At 37.9% G+C, this 24,652-nt stretch overlaps 1 protein-coding gene across 4 annotated transcripts in view; it reads right to left on the reverse strand.

Annotated features, from left to right (window-relative positions):
* The window catches only part of VPS54 (VPS54 subunit of GARP complex), a 104,712-nt gene extending 95,866 nt beyond the window's left edge, over nt 1-8,846 (reverse strand). The window contains exons 1-2 of one of the 4 annotated variants that reach the window (XM_036262673.1): nt 4,754-4,952; nt 780-860 (exon numbers count right to left, since the gene is read on the reverse strand). The gene's annotated coding sequence lies outside the window, so the exon portion shown is untranslated. Of the gene's footprint in view, nt 1-779; nt 861-4,753; nt 4,953-8,711 lie in introns of those variants that run through there. The other 3 variants (XM_036262682.1, XM_036262681.1, XM_036262680.1) reach the window with 3 other exon arrangements.
* Nucleotides 8,847-24,652: the final 15,806 nt, after the last annotated feature.

Raw genomic sequence — 24,652 nt, forward strand, 5'->3', positions numbered from 1 at the left:
GAGTGAGAAAGGGGTTCAGAAATAAAAATATTACATGTTAGCTTAAGGTATAAAGTCAGTAACTATGAAGTTCATTACTACTATAACTCCAAACCAACAACAAATTAGTATTTTAAGTAATCGCTGCTTGACATTACCTCTACACTCCTCCCCACTATTTGGGTCTCTTAGCCCATTTCTGCCTTACTAGCTTTACAACTTAGTTTGGATCCCATGGTCAGTTATTTCAGCAGTCTCTCTTATATCTTCAATTATCTCCTCCCTGATGCATCTTCAATACAATCTGTCTTTGCTTTGTTCCTGGATGCATAACACTGCCAGAGAAAACTTATGTAAATCGTGCAACTTATAAATTTATACATTCCAATCTCAGATGAAGCCCTGCTCAGCAGTCCTTTCACTTATTTATTGTGAAACCTTTCTCTTTCCCAGTTCCCATGGTATTTATATAAACTGTCAGCACTTTCATGTCCTCTAGCTTACCTTCATCAATCCCGTGCTTAAAAAGTAAACTTTTTACTTCATACCCTCCACCCCAAAATGTTCTCAGATACGACTTCTTCCCTTCATAACCAAACATACCTAATTCTCACTTACAACTTCTAACTTTCTAAAGTACAGTACAGGTGTCTACTTTTTTCCAGTGTTAATCCCCCAACCAGCTATTAATTATTCCCTTACTCCTATCTTGAATCTCATTGGCTCATCAAAAAAAAAGTTCAACTACTAAATTAAAGTTCTTTCCCTCAACCCTATCTCCTTAAGCTACTTCTTCTTACCTCCTCTTCATTGGTAAACTTCTATTCTCTCTTTGGTCTACCTCCTTAGCAATGTCTTCCATCTCCAGCACTCACTTGGCTCTGGAAAAGGCAAAGAATGGCCTGATTTTTAAATTCAATTGCTTATATTCAGTCTTTATCTAACCTGACCTCACTGCCCTCAAAAGTTGATGAAAATAATAAATGTAGATGAAATGAAATAATTAGAAAATCACCATTTGTATTCATCCAATGCAATAAATGATTCAAGCAAGGTCCATTAATGGATGCTAAAACTACTGGTTTAAAGGGCTGTTAGAAACAGGATACACAAAGTATCATCCTATGAATTATTTAATTAAACAGTTGGGAGTTCTATCAGTTCCCACCTTTATCAAGTGATCAAGCTGGAATCATCAACAAACAGCCTTACATTATGTGCCTCTTGAGGTGATCAAATGGTATACATATCATCTGTGTGGTATTCTTGCCAGAAATATCTGACCAGAATCTACTCATGAAGAAACAGATTAATTCAGAATATGTAATATACATGAGAATACATGCCTTTACTTTTCAAAAGATAAACCAAAAAAGAGAGGGAGGCAGTGGGACTAGTCCAGATTGAGGGAGACTAAAGAGACATACCAATCAAATGTGTGAACCTTGATTGAATCTTGTATTAGAGGGGAGAAAAAGCCATAAAGAATTTTGAGACAAATGACATTTTTAAGTATGGATATATGTTGAATTATGTTGTTGAGCAATTGCTGTTATTTTTAGGTGTCATATGGTATTGTGACTGTGTAAGAAAATGTCCCTACAGTGGGAAGATGCATAATTACGCATTTAAGGGTGAAGCATCATATCTACATCCTGTTTTCAGGTTTAGCAAAAGTAAAATGCGTTGGGGGGGGCTGTCTTCACTCTACTATCCTTTTGACTTTTTTGTGGGTTTAAAGTTTTTCAATAATAATAATAACAACAACAAACCAATGAAAGTTTACCAAGAACTGTAGATATGTAGAAACGAGACAGACAACTGAACGGGGGGACCAGCACAAGAACACTCCAGAAATAGGAAAGAATATGTGCAAAGGCTTGGAGGGAAGAAAAAGCTTACTTTCAGAAACTGTCAGTCAATATTTCTGAAAAAATTATATATTTGGGGGAAGGAAGGAGTTGTGGAGAGTCTTTAGGCTACAGATATGAAAAAAAAAATAAATGAATTTATAAATCTGTTAAAGGAATAAGGAATATGGATTTCATCTTGAGAATAAAAGTCACAGAAGTAATTTAATTGCCCTTTAGAAAGATCACTGATTGTGGCACAGAGAATGTAGAGAAGTCTAAGACTAGAAGAGACCAGATAGTAAACTTGTAATAATCAAGGTGACAGATGAGTGTTGCCTGAGCTCAGATAATGGTAGAAAAGATGGGGAAAAAACTAGACAGATTCCAGATCTTTCTGCAGTCCTAACCTCTTTTCAGTGTCTCACACCCAAATTTGTAACTGCCTACTGGGCATTTTCCCTTAAAAGTCTCACAGATACCTAGAATTCAATACATCCAAAACTTAAACCCTGCCAAAAATGTATTCCTTCTCTAGCTAATTAATGGCAACATCATTTATGTAATTTCCCAAGCTGGAAACCCTAGAGCCTCTTGACTCTCTAACCTCTCTACATTCATCAATTTCTATATTAACTTGGACTATCCTATGGATTCTACCTCCAAAATTCATTACAAATCCATGTCTTGTTCTCTATTCCAACTGCCACTGCTCTAGTTCAGAATTTTACTTGCAGATTAGACTATTGTCAGAGTCTCCTACCAAAAGTCTTTCTTTGCCTCCTAACCCCACTCAACTTCAGAATCATCTTTCTAAAATTCAGATCTGATTAGATCACTCTCTTTAAGTATTCTTTGGTAGTGGTATATATCGAGTCAATCAAGTCTAAAAACTCTTCACAACCTGAACCCAATCTATCCTTCAAGTTTAGCTAAGGTGAAAGAAAAGAAAAAAAAACAAAACAAACAAAAAAATAGGGCATGAACTTTCTTGACATAATTATTTTGATTTTCAAATTTTACTTTATTCACTCCAGAGGGGGGGAAAAACCCTCATAAAATATGATGCATCACCACAATATTCATACACAAACACCCAGTCTCTGAACTTCAATCAAAAAGCCAACTATTTGAATATAAAATTCTCCAAATTGGTGGCTTTTTTTTGCCCTGAAAACTTCCCTCCACTTTCCATATTTCAATTTAAAAAATTTTTTTTCCCTTTATTTATTTTCGAAAGAGAGGAAGGGAGAGGGAGAAAGAGATAGAAACATCAATGAGAGAGAACATCAATTGGCCGCCTCCTACCTGTCCCCCACTGAAAATTGGGCCCACAATCTGGGCATGTGCCCTGACAGGGAATAGAACCAGCGACCTCTTGGTTCATAGGGCGGTGCTCAACCACTGAGCCACACCAGCCGGGCTCCATATTCCAATTTTTTAAGTTCACCATATTTTTATTTATTCACTTGTATTGATTTTAGAGAGAGAGAGAGATGTGAGAGAAATAAATGGGTCGGTTGCCTCCTATAGGCGCCAGGTCCAGGGATCAAACCCGCAACATAGGTATGTGCTCTGACCAAGAATCGAACCCACAACCTTCCGGTGCACAGGACAGAAGACATTCCAACCAACTGAGCCACACTGGCCAGGGCAAGTTCACCACATGACTTATTCTGAATATTGTTTCTAACTATTCTACCCTCCTGCTACCCGAGAAAAATCTCACTGAATAGCTCCAGTTCTGTTTACCTGCAGTCTTACTTTTGTATGATTGTAAAAATTGACCAGTTAACAAAATTGTAAGAGATAACATTTTCCTCCATTCATTTCATGTATTTTGGTTCATTTAACTTTAAACTCTACAGAACAGCCCTGGCCAGTTTGGCTCAGCGGTTAGAGCGTCGGCCTGTAGTCCGGAGAGACCCGGGTTCGGTTCCTGCTAAGGGCACGTACCTCAGTTGCAGTTTGTCCTGGGTCCTGGTTGAGTCGTGTGGGTGGCAACCACTCGATGTGTCCCTTTCACATCAATGTTTCTCTCTCTCTCTCTCCCTCCCACTCTATCTGAACAAAATATAGAAAAATGTTCGCAGGTGAGGATAAAAATAAATAAATAAATAAACTTACAGAACAAACTATGGACTACTGGACATGTCAAAAAATTGAAGTATCTCTTTTTGTGTAAAAAGATGTTGAAAAATAGTAGAAAAAGAAGCAAATCTAGAAAAATTTATAAATAGAGGGTAGGGTTAGAACCCTTATTTGTTCAGGTAAATCTTCATATTTGAAGAGCACTTACAAGTGGTAGAAAACTCCTTCAAATATAAAGGAAGTCATAAATAGTAAATGAAGACAGAATTATTCCCAACAAGGAAATTAACCCAGATAACTGATCTGTAGCTTACTCTAAAAAAAAAAGCTAGAACTTTTTGTACAAATAAGTAACTTCTGCAAAATTAAATTCTGAAACCATATATTTTCACGACTTTTCAAATAATCTGGAAAACAAGGTAACCTTTCTTGATAACTTAATTTCACATTATAATAATCAATTTTATACTGTTCTATAATAATGATACTCTCAGGTGCTACTAAAGGAAAAGGAAGTCAGTTTATCCCTATATTAAAGAGCTTGTACCTGTGGTAATACTAGCTTTTTTGCTAGTCTGTTATCAATATGTATTTAGAATTTCTCTCTTCTCCCTAGAGAGGCTATCGACAGTCATGGTTCTCTGCCTTGCTATCTATATTCCTACCTTTGGCACTCTCTCCCTTTCTAATTTGATTCTTCTGAACAAGTAACTCTTTTTTTTTAATTGAGATATAATTAAGACCTCAATTAAAACAACAATAGTTTCAGGTATAGTAACCAACTCTTACACAACAATATTTTATAATTGACATAGGACCTTCACACACATTACCTCATTCATTTCTCACAATACCCTTATAATATAGGGATTATCACTATTCCTATTTTATGGATGAGAAAATTGAGGCTCAGAAAGACTGAATAATTTATCTAAGGTCATAGAGCAGATAAACAGCAAAAGTGATCCCCATTGTCAATCTTTTCTTCTTTCACCACCAAATTGAACTGATAAAAACAAATTAAAGATTCAAAACTGGGGCCTATAAGAAAAAGAAGAAAAAAAAATGAGATGCATATGTATAAGCTCTGAAAAATTGTGGGCATTAATTAATACACAATTAGTTAGTTAAGAAACTTAGCCTACTTCTCTTTTCTTTGGCAACTGATGCTACCATAATTAAAAAAGAAAAAATCTAGATAAACAATCTACTATTATATTATGGCTGTTTCCAATTTCAAAAAACCTATGCACCAGTAACCAGCAATTCAAAACAAAATAGTAGCTCAAATCTGCAGTAAAATAAGGCTGCCATTTTCAGGGAAAATAATTTTTTCTTCAGTGGGAAGAAGAGGGTAAGGGGAGGATAGATGGTGATAGAAGGAGACTTGACTTGGGAGTGGTGAACACACAATACAATATACAGATGATGTATTACAGAACTGTACACCTGAAATCTATACACTTTTATTAAACAATGTCACCCCAATACATTCAAATAAATAAATGAATGGAAAAAATATTTTTCTTCAGCTTTAAACACAACAAAACAGACTAAAGAATATCTGCATTGAGCCCTGGCCAGTTTGGCTCAGCAGTTAGAGCATCATCCCATGGATCCAAGGGTTGCAGGTTCAATCCCAACCCTAACCATGTTGGAGACAGACAATCAATGTGTCACTCTCACATTGATGTTTCTCTCTCTCACCCTCCCTCCCTTCTACTCTATCTAAAAATCAATGGAAAAATATCTGAGGGTGAGGATTAACAGCAACAAAAAATAATAGAATATCTGTATTGAGTCACAAATAGATTTCCTTTTACTTTTCTCACAACTGCCTCCCCCTACAAAGAAAGTTGCTAGAGAACTCAAGGGGTTAATCTGATCCACCAATCAGTGTCCATTAAGAGTATTTTCCCAATAGCTCAGGCCCTTAGCAGAATCATGCAAACCATAGGCTTAGAACAACACCATTAACATTTTGGGTCAGATAATTCTATGTTGGGTGGGTAAGGTAGAATAGGTCCTGTTCACTGCAGGATGTTTATCAACATTTCTTGGCTAGGTGCCAAAAGCACCCCACCTTTGGTTGTAATAATGAAAAATGTTTTTAGACACTGCCAAATGTCCCTTGGAGGCAAAATCACTCCTGCTTGAGAACCACTGATTTAGATGTTAGGGCCCTGGGTCTTTGAAAAAGGAGGTCTCCAACCAGCCCTGTTAATTACAATTTTTGAAAATTAATTTTTTTAAATTTAATTTTAAAAAATAAGATGGTAATAGTTCACGAAGATACCCAAATAATATATATGCCATCCTCTCTGGATTAAACTATTTTTAGAGGATTTTGTAAAATGAATCTAATCTATATGTATACATTAGTCCTCCCTTATTGGGGAAATTTCCAGTTCTCTTCCTCCTCTGCTAGTAAAATGTCAAATATAGCACATACATACATGCATACATATATAAGAAACCTAAACAATTCTAACTTACAAATCCCCATTTCTTGCCCTTCATGGCCACATTGTGGTTCTTGGATCATGCATCCTGAAGATTCAAGTTTCTACTTTCCAGATTTCCTCATCTAGTTCCTGCCATCTATTTGTGAAGCAAGCAGGGGATAAGCTGATAACCTTTAAGGTCTTTTCCTACCTTAGTATCTTACTACTCTCAGCTTTTACTTATTGACAAAAATATTCTTTCAGCTTTTACTTCTTGACTCCTAGCTGACCAGACCACCTCTTAATATCACTGGAACCAATCATGCTAACTTTTTTCTTTCTCCACACGTTATATTAATCTATGTTGAATACAACCAAAGTGTCCATTGTTTAAAACATCGCTTAATACCAGTGACCAGTTGCTTATTCTGACACAAACAAAATATTTTAAACATGTAAATTGATTTTAAAACAAAAACTTTTCAAGCTAAGAGCTGATAACCATTTTTACAAATGAACTACAGAGTGAAATACTGAGGTGAAAAGTAGATCAGCGGTTGCCTAGGTCTGGTGTGTGTGTGTGGGGGGGGGTCGGATGCAGAGTAACTCCTAATGATGAGAAGTTTTCTTTTTGGGGTGATGAAAATGTTCTAGAATTATGGTAATGGTTGTACAACTTTGTAAATATACTAAACATCACTGGATTTTACACTTTAATTTTACTCAATAAAGTTGTTTGTAAAAAGCTAAAAGCAGGAAAAATTAGTTTATCAACTGTTATTGGCAGGAAATTGTGATTAAGAAGAAATTCTGCAAATTTTGCCATTTCATGAGTTATCAGATTTTATTTTAATTCTGAAATTATTAAAAACATAATACTTATCCAAAAATAAATGTTTACTTTTCTAGAAAACAAATATATGCAAATTTAAGCATCTTTTCCTAGTAAATTTTGGATGATTTGGAAGCAATGAAAAACATTTCAGAAAGCTAAATGCTACTGTAACAATACCTCTACAAGAACAAAATACATGAATATGGTCAACAACAAGAACAAAACATAAACAGTTTTTATAGTTTTTGTTGTGATACATTCTTTATAAAGAAAACCATTAAAATGTTTTCATTTCTTTTAAAAGTGATCCTCAGACTATAATGTCCATCCTGGTAATGTAGTAGTTCTGAAGTTACCAGAGCATAATTTAAAAATAGCCAAATCACATTAAATTGCAAACATCTAATCCTCAAAACCACAACTATCAAAATTTGCACATATTGATAATCATTACCCAAACCTATCATGAGCAGTGATGATCACTATGAACCATCAAGTAAATACCTATTGCTAGGAAATCAAACTACAATATAAATACAGTGAAACAAATCCTATCATTCTCTCTGATCTATCATAAATGCTCAGAAACGATTAAGGCTCTCAAAGTACTTTTCCAATTAAAACGCTCCATAGATTTATCAAAGTCAACCTGAATGTCCATAAAAATCTGCAATTTTCACAAAAACACACTTCTCAGTATACTATCATAATATCACTTGCCTTGTAAGCATTTATTATTAAGATTGCCCTGGGGTTTGACAAATCAAAAACAGGGCCAATTAAAAACAAAAACACTCCAAACATTTTAATTCTTCTCAAGTAAGGAGAGCCTCAATAAAGACCAAAAATTAAAGCTGGTTAAAGGGGAATATTTAAAAAATGCAACCCGCCTCGGCCAAAATTCTAAATATACCATCCTGAACTCAGCATATGGACAGACCAAGTGGTCATTTATAATGGGCAGTCAAAAGTTCCCTTGCCAACGAGGGGAGGCCTGCCTTTGTATCAAAGCAGAGATGGCAAGAAGCAGTACCGAAGAACATTAATTATTGAACAAAATACTGCGAGCTAAATAGTCAAACTGCAAAACAACGAATTATCCTTTGGGTTAGCCTTCCCCAGGAAGGAAGATGATATTTTAAATTTAAATAATTCCCGTAGCATCAAAAAGGGGGCTAAGGGCCCGGCTGTAAAATGAAAGTTTGGGGGCAGCACGTAAGGCGAGTGGTGAAGTTCCAGAGCCGGGATCGGGAGAGGGCGAGGACGCGTGAGGCCCCGGCGGGAGCTGGCGAGCACGGCTGCCGGCAGATCCGGGACGGGGAGTGAAAGAAAGAGGAGGTGGCCGAGAGGAGAATGGAGCTGCAGCGCGGGGCAGTTAGGACCGAAACTCTGCCGGCCTGGAGCCGGGGAGGAGACAGAGGGGGTGGGGTCTGGGTCCCTCTGTCCACAGGGGCGGTCGGGTGGAGGGTGGGCCGCGAAGCGCCGGGGGCCGAGCGGGGCCCGACGACCTACCTCCGGGTCTCGGGCAGCCGCCCCAGAGCGAGGCCTAGTGCATCGCCGCCGCCTCCAGCCCTCCACGTCGCGCCGAGACTGCTGCTCCGCGGCCGCCGCCGCCCGCAGCCCGCCCGGGCCCGAGCCCGGCTGCCCGCCGCCGCCCCGCGCCGGCTGGCCCGTCAGCCCGGGGAGCACAGGGCCGCCCTCTTGAGCCCAACTCCGCTCGGGGGTGAGAGGCGGCAGCGGCGGCTCCCTCACGTCTCTCCCGGGTGTCCTGTCAGCCAGCAGTTTCCCCCGGGTCCGCAGCGCCGCCTCCGCCGCTGCTGCCACCGCCTCTTCCACATCCCCAGCCTCCAGAGGAGCCGCCGCCGCGCCGCGACCACTGCCCTTAGCGCGTCTACTCCCTGCTCACTGCTTCCCCTCGCCCCGCCGACCCGCCTCGGCCCGGCTAGGTCGGGGGAGACAGCGCCGGAGGCCGCCGCCTGGCCGCCGCAGCCCCCAGCCCACAATCCACCGCGCGGCACCGCCGGGGCGGGAGGGCCGCGGCCCGGGCCGGGGGGAGCGCTCGCCGCCTCGGGAGAGGGGCTGCGGCGCTGGCGCGGCCGGCGGCCCCCGGGAGCGGGAGGTACCCCGCGCGGTTCCTCTGCACCTCCTCTCATAGCCCTGCACGCGAAGACAGAAACCCACGCCGAACTCTTCTTGTCCCCTCGACCCTTCCCCCTCCCGGAGTTGTTCTCAGGAGCACCCAGGTGCCGCCTGCCGCCTTCTGCCTTCCCTGGGGCTGCGCCCTCGCCCACCCCCCGGACCCTCCGACTCCAAGTCTCGAAATCACCCAGGACCCAGTAGATATTTCCACAATCTTCCACCTCTCCTTTCACCCCCCTCAAAGTGAACGCTGTTCAGAGTTTCCCTAATAAATATCCTTTGAAAGGTAAGAGCACACCCCCTCCTAACAACCCACTGGGCCCTGAAAACTGCATGGTGTGTATTTGGAGGCTCTCCCCCCACTGAGTCCTCTTTGTCCCCTAGTTCGGGCCTTCCTCCCAGACACCTATCACTCTTCTCTGGCACGGAAATCAGTTATTCCTGCTACTTGATGGAGATACTTGAAGTGTGTGTGTATTATTAATACCCCCTCATTGTGATTTTTAACAGTAATCCAATTCAGCCTGATTTCAGAGGGTTTGCCATCTTTAAAACAATAAAATACAATCCGCAAAAGAGGGAATATCTAGAATATTTTTTAAAAGAGAAAAAAGGGCCCTCATTCATTTGCGTGTTGTCTTAATTTTAGGAAGATTTCTTTCAATTTTGAAACCATTTCCTTGTCTAAAAATATCAAATGTTTCAGGCGTTTATAAGACAGTATGTTTTAACAAATCAAAAGTGAAAATGTAATTCTTATAGTTGGGAATTGAAAAAAAAAAAAGTTCATGTAAGTTTCACTTCCAAGAAGTCACTTTAAAAACTGCAAACTAAAATGAAATATTTTACCCACGAAAGACCTACAGTTGGGGGAAGGCAAGGACAAAAGAGAAGGAAGAAACAAAAATAGTTGAGGGGTAATCCTTACATTATGTTTTTCTAAATTAAATTCTACACAAATTTTTAAAATTTTTATTTGTTGATTTGAGAGAGAGAAACATCCATGGGTTCCACTTATTTTTGCATTCATTGGTTGTTTCTTGTATGTGCCCCGATCCCCATCGGGGATCAAACCCACAATCTTGGATACAGAGAGATGCTCTAACCAACTGAGCTACCTGGCCAGGGCCTCTCCACAATTTTGTAATAAAGAGAGTGAGAATATCAATCCCCAATATGAAATAAATTTAGCTATAGCATAATAAATCCACCTAAATCTCTGATCTCATAAAAAAAGAACATGAATTTATATTATGAAAATTTAAGGAAAGATTCACCAAATGACATCTAAGGCCAGAGAGGAAAATAATTTCACTTTAAATCTAGAATTAGTTTATAGATTATACTAAGAAATGGATTTAACAACTTCCTATATTTTGAATCTGCATCAGGAAATCAACATTTCAAAAGCTGCCTTAAATGTGGTGGTTTGACCTTGGCCAGGTGGCTCAGTTGGCTGGAGCATTGCCCAGTGCACCAAAAGGTCATGGGTTCCATTCCCAGTCAGGCACATACCTAGGTTGTGGGTTTGATCCCTGGAAGGCATGTTTCTCTCTCTTTCTCCCTTCTTCTCTCTCTAAAATCAATAAAAACACATCCTCAGGTGAGGATTAAAAAAAAAAAAAAAAAAATTTTGCAGTTTGGCCTTTTAAAAACTGGGAATATTTGTTTGTTTTCCAATTTAATTTGTTGGGGTGACATTGGTTAATAAAATTATATGGATTTCAAGTGTACAATTCTATAATACATCATTAGTATATTGCATTGTATGTTCACCACCCCAAGTCAAGTCTTCAAAAACTATTTGTATTTATACCCCACCTTGTTCCAAAAAGTTTCCAAGTTGTTCTAATGAGCATTTGGATTAAATAATAGCCTTGAGGTATCTGCCAAACACTAGAACAAGACAGACTGGTTATCCAACTGTAGGTAACATACCATAGGAAGAAAATACACATTCAGTATTGTGCTCAGTTCTTTCAGGGATCCAGCATGATGTTTACTTTTACTTTTCCACAGACAAATCATAATTATAAATCTAAACAGAGAAGTAAATGCTGATGATCAGGTTTGTCAAAAGCGAAACAAACTAACAAAAAACAAACAGTTAACTGGACAAGTAATTTAATTTAAATAGATCAATTTCAAATTAACATAGTCATTTGTTATCCTTTGAATCATTTCAGTATTAGAAAGAAAAGTCAAATCAGAAATATGTGTAGATATATTATGAGTTCATTTCCAGAAAGCACAGATAACAGAAAATTAAGAAAAACTGATAGAAAGTATTGTTTCCCTAAAAAGAAGAAAATACTTCTTATTAACCCTGTATTTGGCATACCATTTATTAAATCTGTTAAGATTATGAATAGTGATAATTATCAGGGGCATATATTCTCATTAGAGGAAGAATGGGCAAATTTTTAAATTCTGAAACACCTATAAAAAAAGAAAAAAAGAAAAAAAAAAAGCCCGCCCTGGCCGGTTTGGCTCAGCAGTTAAAGCGTGGGCCTGCAGTCCAGAGAGACCCGGGTTTGGTTCCTTCTAAGGGCACTTACTTCGGTTGCAGTTTGTCCCTGGCCCTGGTTGGGCCCTTCGGGTGGCAACCACTCGATGTGTCCCTTTCACGTCAATGTTTCTCTCTCTCTCTCTCCCTCCCACTCTATCTGAACAAAAAATGGAAAAATGTCCTCTGGTGAGGATTAAAAAAACCCAAAAAACCCTATGCTTATGTTTACTATATGTTCAGTGCATATTTGTCGGACAGTAGTGAGGTTAACATATCAAAAAATCAATAAACACCATTCTAAATGACTTGTTTGATAGAAATTATACATTCACAGGCCAATATAAATAAAGAAGGGAAAGGGGTCACTAGTAGAAGGAACAATAAAAAAAAATCATTTTGCAATTTAGTTAGACATGAGCACTAGCCCCTCTGTTGTCCACATTAGCAAACCTTAAATATGTAAAATGGAAACCCATTCAAGTTATCTTACCTGCTCTATAGTTACATATATATATAACTACATTTTGTGTTTAGTGTAACTTATCTTTGGTAAGCAAAATCTATGTGCCCTCCAGAACTGAAAGTATTATGCTGACAGTAGTTTCATCTGGGTTTGGTTTTTTGATCCAATGTCGTGAATTATTTTATCCATCATATGTAAGCTATTAAAAAATGTTAAAATGTTTAAAAATCATGATTTATATGATTGGAATCTGAATATGTTTTAATATTTATTCGTATCTAATGTAGACTATGTTAATGTAGGAAAACTTTCCAATTTACTTTGAGTATGGTGTAAGACATTAAACTAGATATCAGTATAAGCACCACTAGAAATTTTATATTTCGTGTGATAATAGCATACTCAGTAGTTTTGGGGAGTATGTAATATACAACTTTTTCATATATCATCATCTCTTTGTGTCTTCTAAATTAGCTGCTTGATTACTTTGAAACAATTATTTAACTCTGTTAAGTTTCTCTGTTTCATTTCTCTTTGACTCTGATATTCTAAATTCCCATTTTGATTATCTTAACAATAGCTACAACCATTTGCTAAGATTTTACTATGCTCCACGCATAAGGAAACCCAAGGTAGTGTGCTTTAGTTTTCTATTGCTGTGTACAAATTACCACAAAGTTAGCAGTTTAAAAATAACACATTTTTATTATGTTACAGTTTCTGTGAGGCGGGAGTCCAGGCACAGTTGAGCTTGCTCTTCTGCTCAGGGTCTTATAAGGCTGCAATCAGAGCATCCATCAGGCTGTATTCTCACTGGAAATTGAAGAAGAATCTGCCTCCAAGATCAGTCAAGTTGTTGGCAGAATTCCTTTCCTTCTGGTTGTAGGACTGACAGCACTAGCTTCTTGTTGGCTGGATGCTACTCCCAGCTCCCAGAGGACATCTGCAGCTCCTTACTATGTAGGTTTTCCCCAAATGACTGCTTACTTCATCAAACTAGTTAAGTAGTGTTTCTAAACTCTCTACAGTGAGTCAGCCAGCAAGTCAGAGTGATATTCTATCGTTTTTGCAATGTTCTATGGTTTAGAAGCAAGTCACAAGGTTTGTTCACACTCAAGGAGAGGGGAATTGCACAAAGTTGTGAACACCAGGAGGTGGGAATCATGGGGGCTACTCTAGAATCTCTCTACCACCTGAAGTAATTTCACAGGCTTTGGAATTTAGCTAACCCTGGTTTTTAAAAACTTGGCTGTGACTCTTAAGCAATGTGATTTTGATCTCATTTTCTAATCCTTTGTTTCCTCACCTGCCAAATAAGAGCAATGACCTCTTCACACTTTACTTTTCTCACATATAAAATGAGGACAATAATAGAGTTTTGGGAATTAAATGAGCATTTTCACACAGTAACTGATAACAGGAAACGCTCAATAAACACTTGTTAGTTTTCTTTCTTTTCTCTTCTCTCATTTTTTTTTTTTTTTCTTTTGACATATCGGTCTGACTGGTGCCGGATGAACTTCTTGGTCCTCTTTTTGACAATCTTGGGTTTCACAAGAGGTCTGAGGGCAGCCATGGTGCGGAGTAGAAGACTGCAGCCAACTCCATAGGCAGCACCGGGGAAGAGCTTTCTCCTCTAATTTTGATCTTGGTCTGATAGAAGTCCCCATTAGCATTCTACCTTCAACTGCTACTTCTATAGTCTGTCAATATGTGTATACCTATGTCTAGGCCATGCAAAACTCCAGTCTCAATACCTTTAAAAATAGGACTGTATTGCAAGTGTTATCTCCAACTCGAACAAAGCAAAATTAACAAATGAGAAATCCATAATTTTAGAAACATAATTATTACACATAGAGGCTTTCAGAGTTTAGGGAACTTTGTTGGGATTGGGTTTTTTTTCCCCTCTGAGTCATGTTTATGCATGTGATACAAAAGGACATGTTATGACATCATACTACTCATAGGTTCTGGATCTCCACAGTTCAGTTCTCTATGGGAATAAAGATAGTACCCACTTCATAGATGTACTGAGTGGATAACATTTAAAGCATACTTAAATAGCATGCTTAGTGCCTAGCTCATAGTTAGTGCTCAAAAAAATGTTGCTATCAAACTCATTATTATAATCTTCACTATCTCATTATTATTAGGAAGGCTGTGTTAATGAAAACCACAAAACAGGAAATGGCGAGATACGGCTATGAATAAGGTGGATGAGGTGAGGCATGAGAAGACACAAGATCTCAAAATTCATCATAAGCCAAAGGACCGCAAGTAAGATGAGTGGTCAGAGGGTATGAAAAGTCGCAAGTCAGAAACTGGACAAATAGGAACTAGGGAACAAGGTAATATTGTGAATTCTCAACCAAACTGTGAGGAATGCAACCTAAGAGGTCAGCCAGAGAAGAGCACCTGAAACAGGTAATTCCTACCTCAGACATGAAGCCTTTATATACTTTCTCCTGGAGCAGGAGTCAACCACAGAGCCTATCTAGTCCAGCATTTTAAATAGAAAACACACAAGTCATGCTAGTATCAGAAAATAGTGATTAAGTTGTTGAATAGATTAGAGAAGCACAACAATCAGAAATATGGGCATATCCTGACTAATGTGAAATTATTTTCATTGGACAATTTCCATAAAGGAATATATGTGTGTATATATATATATATATATATATATATATATATATACCATTTTATTAGTCCCATTATCATATTTTTTCTTATATTGCTTTATACAGTTTTTGGTTCTCTCATTGTTTCATTTTATTTTTTTATTTATGGAGGCTTTGTCTAACAAAGTTAGAAATATTTCCAGGACAGGGTTTTCTGTTGTTGCTGCTATTAGAGTTTTTAAAATATCCCTTCAGAATGTGGAACAATATACTACATAGTAGATTTTGAATAAGTTTTTGTTAGATTAAAAAATAAATATGAGCCCTGGCTGGTTTGGCTTAGTGGTTAGAGCGTCGGCCTGCGGTCCAGAGAGACTTGGGTTCGGTTCCCATTAAGGGCACTTACCTTGGTTGCAGTTTGTCCCCGGCCCTGGTTGGTCATGCAGGTGGCAGCCACTCGATGTATCCCTTTCACGTCGATGTTTCTCTCTCTCTCTCTTCCTCTCTCTCCCTCTCACTCTATCTGGAAAAAAATGGAAAAATGTTCTCGGGTGAGGATAAAAAATAAAATAATAATAAATAAATAAATAAATATGAATTAATCCCCTTAGTAAATAGTAGTTGGTAATATGGACATTAATAATTCATAAAATTAATAGATGACCTTGAAATCATACTTGACTCTTTTATATCCCTAAACTACTGTATCAGCAAATCCTACTAGTTCTACCTTCCAGATATGTCTAAACTAAACACTTCTCACCACTCACATGTATCTAACCTGGTCCAACCCTTCTTGCTGGCAGAACCCCTAACAACAGCTATTGGGTTATCCACTGCTCATTACAGAAAGCACCATTTCCAGAAATTGCAGGGTGAATGATGCTTCTTGGAGTTGTGTAGTGCAGTCATCCTACTTGCCTGGATTACTGCAAGAGTCTCTTAGCCTTTGTCCCCCACCAGTCTATTCTCAACACAATAACCAGCCTGATCCTGCTAAAATTTAAGTCAGATCATTTAATTTCCTTGCTTAAAATTCTCTAGTGGCTTTGTCTCATTCATAGTAAAAGATAAGTCCTTGCAAGGACCTACGTGGTCTCATTCCAGTCTTACCTCTCTAACTTGATCTTCTATTCCCTCCATTTCTCACTCTACTCTAATCATATTGGGTTCCCCACTGTTCCTGGGACATGCCAGTCGTAGTCTTGTCTCAGCATCTGTACTTGCTCTTCCTTCTGCCTGGAAGCCTGGAATACCACACCCTCTCAGATATCCAAAAGACTAACTTCCTCACCTCCTTCAGGTCTTTATTTAAATTTTACCTTCTCAGTGAGACATTTCATGATACCCATATTTCTCATTGTAACATCATGCCCTATCTGCTTTTCCACTTTCCTTTTCTCCTTAGCCTTTATTATCTAACTCCTATATGTTTTACTTATTTGTTGTCTGTCTTTCTCCCAAGGAATGCAAGTCGATGAGGACAGAAAATTTTGAGAGTTCAATAAATATTTGTTAAAATAATGAATGATAGATAAAGACAAACTGGGCTTATAAACACAAACCACTTTCTTCTATACACTAAGAACCATGAGTATCCAGTTAGTCCAATGTCTTTAAAACAATTTGCCACTGATCTTATAGGGCTCAATATTTTTGTAAGCCACTCACTACACATTTATCACATTTATGATAAAGATGATATTCTTGGCTTTTTTTTTTTTTTTTTAACAATAGGAGTATTTTAAGTAATTATATGAAATTAGTTTTTAAATATGTAATTCTATAATGAAGTAGAACTATAAGGACAGAATTGTTAAACATTTATTAGGGAAAAATCATTTAAAACTTTTCTAGGAAAAAGAGAAATTTTATTTAAAATTATGGGCAATTTAGAAACCATACATTTCCAGAGAAACAGAAACCGTAGTTGGCCTCTCCAGGGACTTCCTCAGAACCACTTCTATATCAACTGGGTACATGACTCAACACCAGCCATCACTGAGAGAGAACCCTCTAAGCAGCAGGAATATAAATTCTTAGACCACTATGTAATATTTTTATCATCCTCACCCGAGGATATTTTTCCATTTTTTTTTTTGGACAGATAGAGTGGGAGGGAGAGAGAGGAAGGGAGAGAGAGAGAGAAACATCGACGTGAAGGGACACATCGAGTGGCTGCCACCCGCACGACCAGCCAGGGCCGGGGACAAACTGCAACCGAAGTACGTGCCCTTAGCGGGAACCGAACCCGGGTCTCTCCGGACCGCAGGCCAACGCTCTAACCGCTGAGCCAAACTGGCCAGGGCAAGACCACTATGTAATATTTTTAGATAGAAAATAAAATCAAACAGTGAGGAAATATTTTACAAGCAAAATAAACAGAAACAAACAACAACAACAACAAAACAATAACACTGGGTATCATGAAACCAGGACAATTTCACAACATGATGCAAAGTAAAAGATTAATATAACAATGCATTGCAATTATAGAATGGACTTTCCTTGAATACCAAAATGCATTAGAAAGGTCGTTTAATTCTCATGCCACTGTCTGGTCACTTTGGGTCCCATTCTACCAGAAAGTGAAATTGCTGTTTTCTCCCCTATTCTCTTTACTTCTGTGAACTCCTGAGTGTTAATGAAAAAAAGCTCTCAATCAGAATCTGATTTCAATCTAGTAGTTCTATTTCCAAAAATCTAACTTTAAGTTTAGAACAGTATTTTTCCCTTCCATCATTTTAATTATTAGCTTTTAAGGATCTATATCAGATAAAAATAATAAACTCAAAAGAAAGAAAACATTGTTGGAATCAAAGACTTTTGAAATAGAACAGGCCTCGAGGAAATGGAGATCAAAAGGCTGAGCCAGATAACCTCCAGTGGTGACAGCCTATTTCCAATCAGACACCAGGTTTAAGTTTTTCCAGCCCCATGCACTTTGTCGCCTCACTATCCTGTGGGAATGCTACAGCAACAAATTACCAAAAAAGTAAAGAATTTTGTTAAGTGTAATTACTTGTTATGTGAATTAAAATATATATCAGATTTCCCCTTTTCTCTAAAGGTAAGACTCTCTCTAAAGTATGAAATATGAAGTTTCTCATTACTTATAAGGAAAAAAAAATCTTATAGGGAAGATTTTTCTTGGTAATAACTATTTAATAACTTTGGAAATAATCAATGTAGATTAATGTATTATCTTAAGTACTCTTTAGCAGTTTTCAAATCCAAGAGACAGCTCCCATATTTGGTTGCAAGAATGCAGTCTTTTAAAAAACGTGTGGTTTATTTTAATGTAGTCCTCCTGTTGCAAAAGCCTATTTTCATTCTTCTAAGTTTATCTTAACTTTACTGTGCAGTTCAGTATGCACAGCAAAAGAAATGGTAAAGTGAGCATACAGGACATATTTGCAAAATATAAGTATTTTTTGTCTATTACAAATTGAAAGTCAAACTCCTGATAGTTTTTTCCCCACAGAACCCTACAACAAGCATATATCAAATAAGTGTGCAAACAAAAAGCTTGTATAAATGGCTTTGTTTTGATGATTAATCCAGCTCAATGATGCATGCCAGTGAGTGCTGCTCCAGTTCCAGGTGGTCAGCATATCTCTCTGGTTAATGGTATCTAGAGAGAAATTGCTCTCCTCTCTGTCTGCCTCTTCACTGTCTACCTGAGCTGCCTGCATTTTGCTCCAGTATGTTAGAGGCTCCCTCAGTTACTCACTATTTGGCCCCAAAATGAGGTTAATTTTTGTCAAACTTGTGATTCCTCTTAATGGTAGAACCTATATTCTGATTCTAAATCTCTTGTTATAATGAAGAGGTAGACAAAATGTTCCTGCACCAATATTCTCTAACCTCCTAAATGTACCCTCATTCTCGAGTAGACATCCAGACATCCATTCACACTCAATGAATATTTATCAAAGATGTTTCTGGGTCCAAGATGCTAGAAATCAGCAAGACTAATTTAGTTCATGCTTTCATATCACTCACAATCTGGGGGGGGGGTGGAGGAGTACAGAAGAGAGATATTACACAAATAATTATAGAAATTGCTCAACAACAGATTGATATGTGTCATGGAAAGGCAAAAAAAAAATAGCTATGAGAGCTTGTTAAGATGAGTATAATTTATTTTTTCTTTTTGAATTGAATTTATTGGGGTGACACTGGTCAACAAAATTATACAGGTTTAGAGACAGATTCATAGACAGAGAGCAGGCTGGCAGCTGTTGGGGTGGGGAAGGTTGGGTGGCAGGGGTGGTGGTTGAGGGATTGAGAAGAAAAGAAGAAAAGAAAGATGAGTGTAATTTAATGTAGGTGAACAGAAAATCGTTGCCCAAGAAATCAGCATTTAAACTGAAAAATGAATAGGAGCTAGCCACAGAAGGGAAATAGTGGTACTGAAGAGTCCCAGGCAGTGGAAACAGCCAGCAGAAAGAAGCTCTGAGGCATGAAGGATGTAGGTAAGCAGAGAAAACAGAAAAGGCAATGTGGCTGGCGTGAAATGAGATAGAAATGGGCCCGAGTCAGACCATACAGGGAGTTATAGGTCATGTTGGAGTTTGAACTTTATTGTGAGGTATGATAGGACTTTGGGCAAGTAGATAAAACAAGCATGTTTTTAAAAGATCAGTTTGACTACTCTGTGGAGAATGAGTTAGTAGAGGTAACCAAGAGAAGGTGTGGCACCAACAGTTAGAAGGGTATCTGTTATAGACTGAATGTTTGAATCCACCACCCCCACCCATTCCACTTTAATATGTTGTAGCCTTAACCTCCAGTGTGCTCATAGTTGGAGATTGGACCCTTATGAGGTAATTAGGTTTAGATGAGGCCAGGAGGGTGAAATCCCCATGATGGGATTAGTGTCTTTATAAGGAGAGAAAGGTTGCTTTCTCTTCACCATATGAGGACATGGCAAAAAGGTACCTGTCTGTAAGCCAGGAAAAGGGCTCCCACCAGGAACTGAATTTACTAGCACTTGATCTTGAAATTCCCAGATTCCATAACTACAAGAAATAAATGTTTGTTATTTAAATTGCTCAGTCTATGGTATTCTGTTATAGGAGTCCGAGCTAAGACAGTGTCCAATATTTGAAAGGTATTCTAGGAGGCAGAGTTGTCAGTACTTGATTGATTGCATGAAGGAACTAGGAAATAGGCTGAACTTAAGAATAATTTAGCTCAGTGGTTAGAGCATTGACCCATGGACCAAACAAAGAGTTGTGGGTTCAATTCCCAGTCCAGGGCATATACTTCAGTTTCAGATTTGATCCCTGGACCTAGTCAGGGTTGTGCAGGAGGCAACCTAATTGATGTGTCTCTCTCACATCATGTTTCTCTCCCTCCCTCCTAATCTGTCTGAAGATGAATGGAAAATTATCCTCGGGTGAGGATAAAAAGTAAATAAATAAATAAAAAATAAAAGAATCAATGGAAGTATATCCTCAGGTAAGGATTAAAAATTTTAAAAAATAGAATGATTCCTAGTTTCCTGACATGAACAACTGGGAAGATGGTGGAACCATTTAGTGAGGCAGGAAACAATGGGGGAAAAAAGATTTGGCACAAGTTTAATAATGAACATGTCCAATTTGGTATATTTTTAATAGCTACATGGAAATATTACAGAGGCAGTTAGATATATGGATCTGGAACTTAGAAGAGAGACTTGAATGAAAATATAAATTCAGAAGTTGTCAACATATAGTTAATAATTGGAAGGATGATGTGTGTGAGATTTATGAGAGAAGAGAGAGAGTATAGAGAGATAAGAAATGAAGTGAAGGGAAGGGAAAGGAAAGGAATAGAAAAGGGAAGAGGACATATGACTAGCCACAGATCCATACAATAAGCAAATATCAACATATAGCAAATCAATGAGCAAACAAAATGTTTGTATAAATGGCTTTGCTTTTATAATTAAACTGACTTGCTGATATATACTAGTAAGTACTGCTCTGATTCCAGGTGGTCTCCATGTCCTTCTGGCTAATGGAGTAGGTCCTGAGAGGAGGAAAAGCAATCTGGGGAGCCTAGAAAGAGGTGGCAGAGAAATAACAGGAAAGCCAGGAGACTGCTGGGGTCCCAGAAACAAAGGAAATAATTTTTTGGTAGCAGCAAGGAGTGGCCAACTATAGCAAATAAGATGTGTGTTGTCCACTAAGTTTATCAGCATGAAGGTCACTACTGATCCTAGCAAGACAAATTTAGTAGATATTAGAATTGAAAGCATACAGTGGTGAATTGAGGGCAGTTTTATGGAGAAAAACAAGGGATGACTAAACTATTTAGACACTTAGTTGTTTAAAAAAAAGAGGAGCCAAATGGAGTGGTAGGTGGGAGTGGATGTGGGGGAGGGTTTTCCTAATATGGTAGATATTTGAACATGTTTGAATTTTCAGTGTTTTCCAAAAAGAAAAATAAGTAACTTCACTAGGCATAATAATTAATTTTCTTCTAAATATTTGTTCACTTGTGTTATTGTGTGGGTCAGGAGATCTAATATTATTTAAAACTTTTGATTGAAATCAAATGATCAAGCAGGAACCAATTTCCTCATCTTTCAACTTTGCTGTCATCTATTTATTCATTTAATAATATTTATTGAAAAGTATTGGAAATACAAATCATGCCCACATTCTCTACTTTCAACACTGTATTGGAGTTTCTAGCCAGTGCAATAAGTTAAGAAAAAGAAATTTAAACAATAAAAGAATTGGGAAGAAATAAAACTATTACTATATTTAATAACATAACTATATTTAGGAAATCTCAAGGAATCTATAGATTACTAGAATTAATTAACTACTAAGATTGCTGGGTACAAGGTGTGGTAGGTAGAATTCTGAATTTTAAGTTGCCTCCCAAGATTCCAGTCCCTTGCTATACATGCTCTATGTAATCCTCTCTCTCACTTAAGTGTGGGTGGACTTGTGACTATGAGATTTCACTCACATGATTAGGTTATGGTATATGGCAAAGGTGAAGGAATTTTGCAGATGTAATTAAGACCAGTTAAACCTGAGTTAATTAAAAGGAAGATCATATTAGTGGCCCTACCTAATCAGGTAAGCCCCTTTAAAAAAGAGTTTAGAGGTCAGAGATATCGGAAATCAGAATATTTGAAGCAAGATAAATGGTTTCCTACTGGTCTTGAAGAAACAAATGCCATATTTCAAAGAAGGCTACATAACAGGAAATTGTAGTGGCCTCTAGTAGCTGAGAGTGGCTGTTGGATGACAACCAGAATGAAAAGTGAACCTCAGCCCTATAATTGCAAGGAACTGAATTACACCAATAACCAGAGAGCTTGGAAAAGGACCCACAGCCTTAGATGAGATCATAGGCCTGGCTGACACCTTGATTTTAACCTCATGAGACTCTGAGTGGATGACCCAGCTAACTTGTATCCAGACTACTGACTCATGGGACTATGAGATAATAATTTTGTTTTTAAAGATGGTAAGATTGTGACAATGTGTTATACAGCAATAGAAAACCAATATATAAGGTCAATATACAAAAATTCAAGTGTTTTTCTATATATCAGCAACAAAAAGAAAAATCTTAAAATTGTTACTATTTACAATTGCACAAAAATATCAAATGCAGAGGAATAAATCTAATAAAAGAATGCAAGACTGCTCTATACAGAAAACTATAGCATTTTATTGAAAGAAATTGAAGATAACCTAATATAAATATATGCATTATTCCATTAGGATTATGCATTTTTCCATATGGATTAGACATTTCAATATCAGTCTCTCAAATTAATTATAGATTAAGTGCAATCCCAATGAAAATCCAACAGGTTTATATGTGTAAAAGAGCAACCTGACCCTAAAATGTACAGTTTACCCTTGGAGACCATAGGTTTGAACTGTGTGGTGTTTGACTTATATGCAAACACCACACCCGAGGACTTTTTTTGTTCAGATAGAGTGGGAGGGAGAGAGAGGAAGAGAAAGAGAGAAACATAGATGTGAAAGGGACACATCGAGTGGCTGCCACCTGCATGACCCAACCAGGGCCGGGGGCAAACTGCAACCGAGGTACATGCCCTTAGCGGGAACTGAACCTGGGTCTCTCTGGACTGCAGGCCAATGCTCTAACCACTAGGAAAAACTGGCCAGGGCCCTCTAAATATATTTTTGATCTGTGTTTGGGAGTCCATGGATGCAGAGGGCTGACTTTATGCATTGATCTCCAAAATTTTCTATAGAGGACTTGGGCAACCTCAGATTTTGGTATCTCTGAGGTTCCTGGAACCAATCCCTTGCAGATACTGAGGGACAACTGGGGGTAGCTAAGTTTTGGGGGAGTCAAAGTTTATAGATTTTTAACTGCACAGGGTCAACTCTAACCCCCACACTGTTCAAGGGTCAACTGTATATGGAAATGTAAAGTGCTTAGAATAGCCAAAACACTCATAAAAAGAAGAAGGTAGGAGGATACAGTCTACCAGTTACCAAGGTTTATTATAAAACTACAATGTAATATAGTATGATATTAGTGTAGCAGCTAAAGATTTTAAAAAAAATAAATCAAAACAGAAAAGATAGGTAATTAAATAGAAAAATGGGCCAGACACTTGAATAGGCACTTCATAGAAAAGAATATTCAATAAGCCACATGAAAAGGTATTCAGTCTCATGTGCAATATGATATACTACATATCCACACTTAAAAGACTGAAAATACTGTGTTGCTTAGAATGTGGAGCATCAGGTATATCCAGAGTAGAAAAGTAATTTGGTACAATATCTTTGGAATATAATTTGGCAATATCTTCTAAAGTTGAGTGTGTGTACACTCTATGATCTAGCAATTCTACTCTTAGGAATATATCCAATAGAAATGCATGTGTATGTTTAGCAAACACTCTTACAATAAATTTGAGTGACAGAAGCCAGTCACACACAAAAATGCATACTATATAACTCCAGTTATATAAAATATAAAAACTAAAAATTATGGTGTTAATACCTAAGAGGAGAGAGGAGCTAGTGATTAAAAGGAGTATGAGGAGAGAGTAATATTAGATTTCTTGATTTGGGTGGTAGTTAAGTATGTGTATTAACTTTGCAATAATTTTTTATTCAAACATTTCTTTTGTGTACTTTTTATGTATGTGAGGGATAAATTAATAAAAAATGATTTAAAAATAAAGCCAAACTTCTTGCCTAATGGACTTCATAGTCTACTGTGAGGATCCCTGCTCTCCTCCATGCTGGCTGCCTTCAATTTTAGGCTTCAAGTGTTAGAAAATGGTAGGAAAATGGCTGTCAGTAGCTCTTAGTCTACAAATTCCCATGTTCAAACCAGTAGCCAAGGCATGCTTACAGGCTCAGCAGAAGTCTCAGATTGTCTCTCTCTGGTTCTATTTGGGTGATGCACCCATCCCAGTCACTGAGGCCAGTGTGAGGCTCTAATTAATCAGGACTGAACCACAACCAACCCTGAAACCAGAATGCAATGGAGTCAACTTCACCAGAACACATAGAACATAAAATAAGAATGAGGAAAGATGTGATTTTCCAGGGAAAACAACAACAACTGGGACTCCATTTCAGAAGAGGAAATAAATGTGGGCTGAAAATCCAACAAATGTTCACAACCATCTCCTGAAAACAACAACCCAGATTTGTTGCTTCAAATTAGGTCAACTGCCCCATAATGGCTTTCATTTTACCACAGG

Source organism: Molossus molossus, unplaced genomic scaffold (genome assembly GCF_014108415.1).
Source record: "Molossus molossus isolate mMolMol1 unplaced genomic scaffold, mMolMol1.p scaffold_m16_p_15, whole genome shotgun sequence".
Lineage (NCBI taxonomy): Eukaryota > Metazoa > Chordata > Mammalia > Chiroptera > Molossidae > Molossus > Molossus molossus.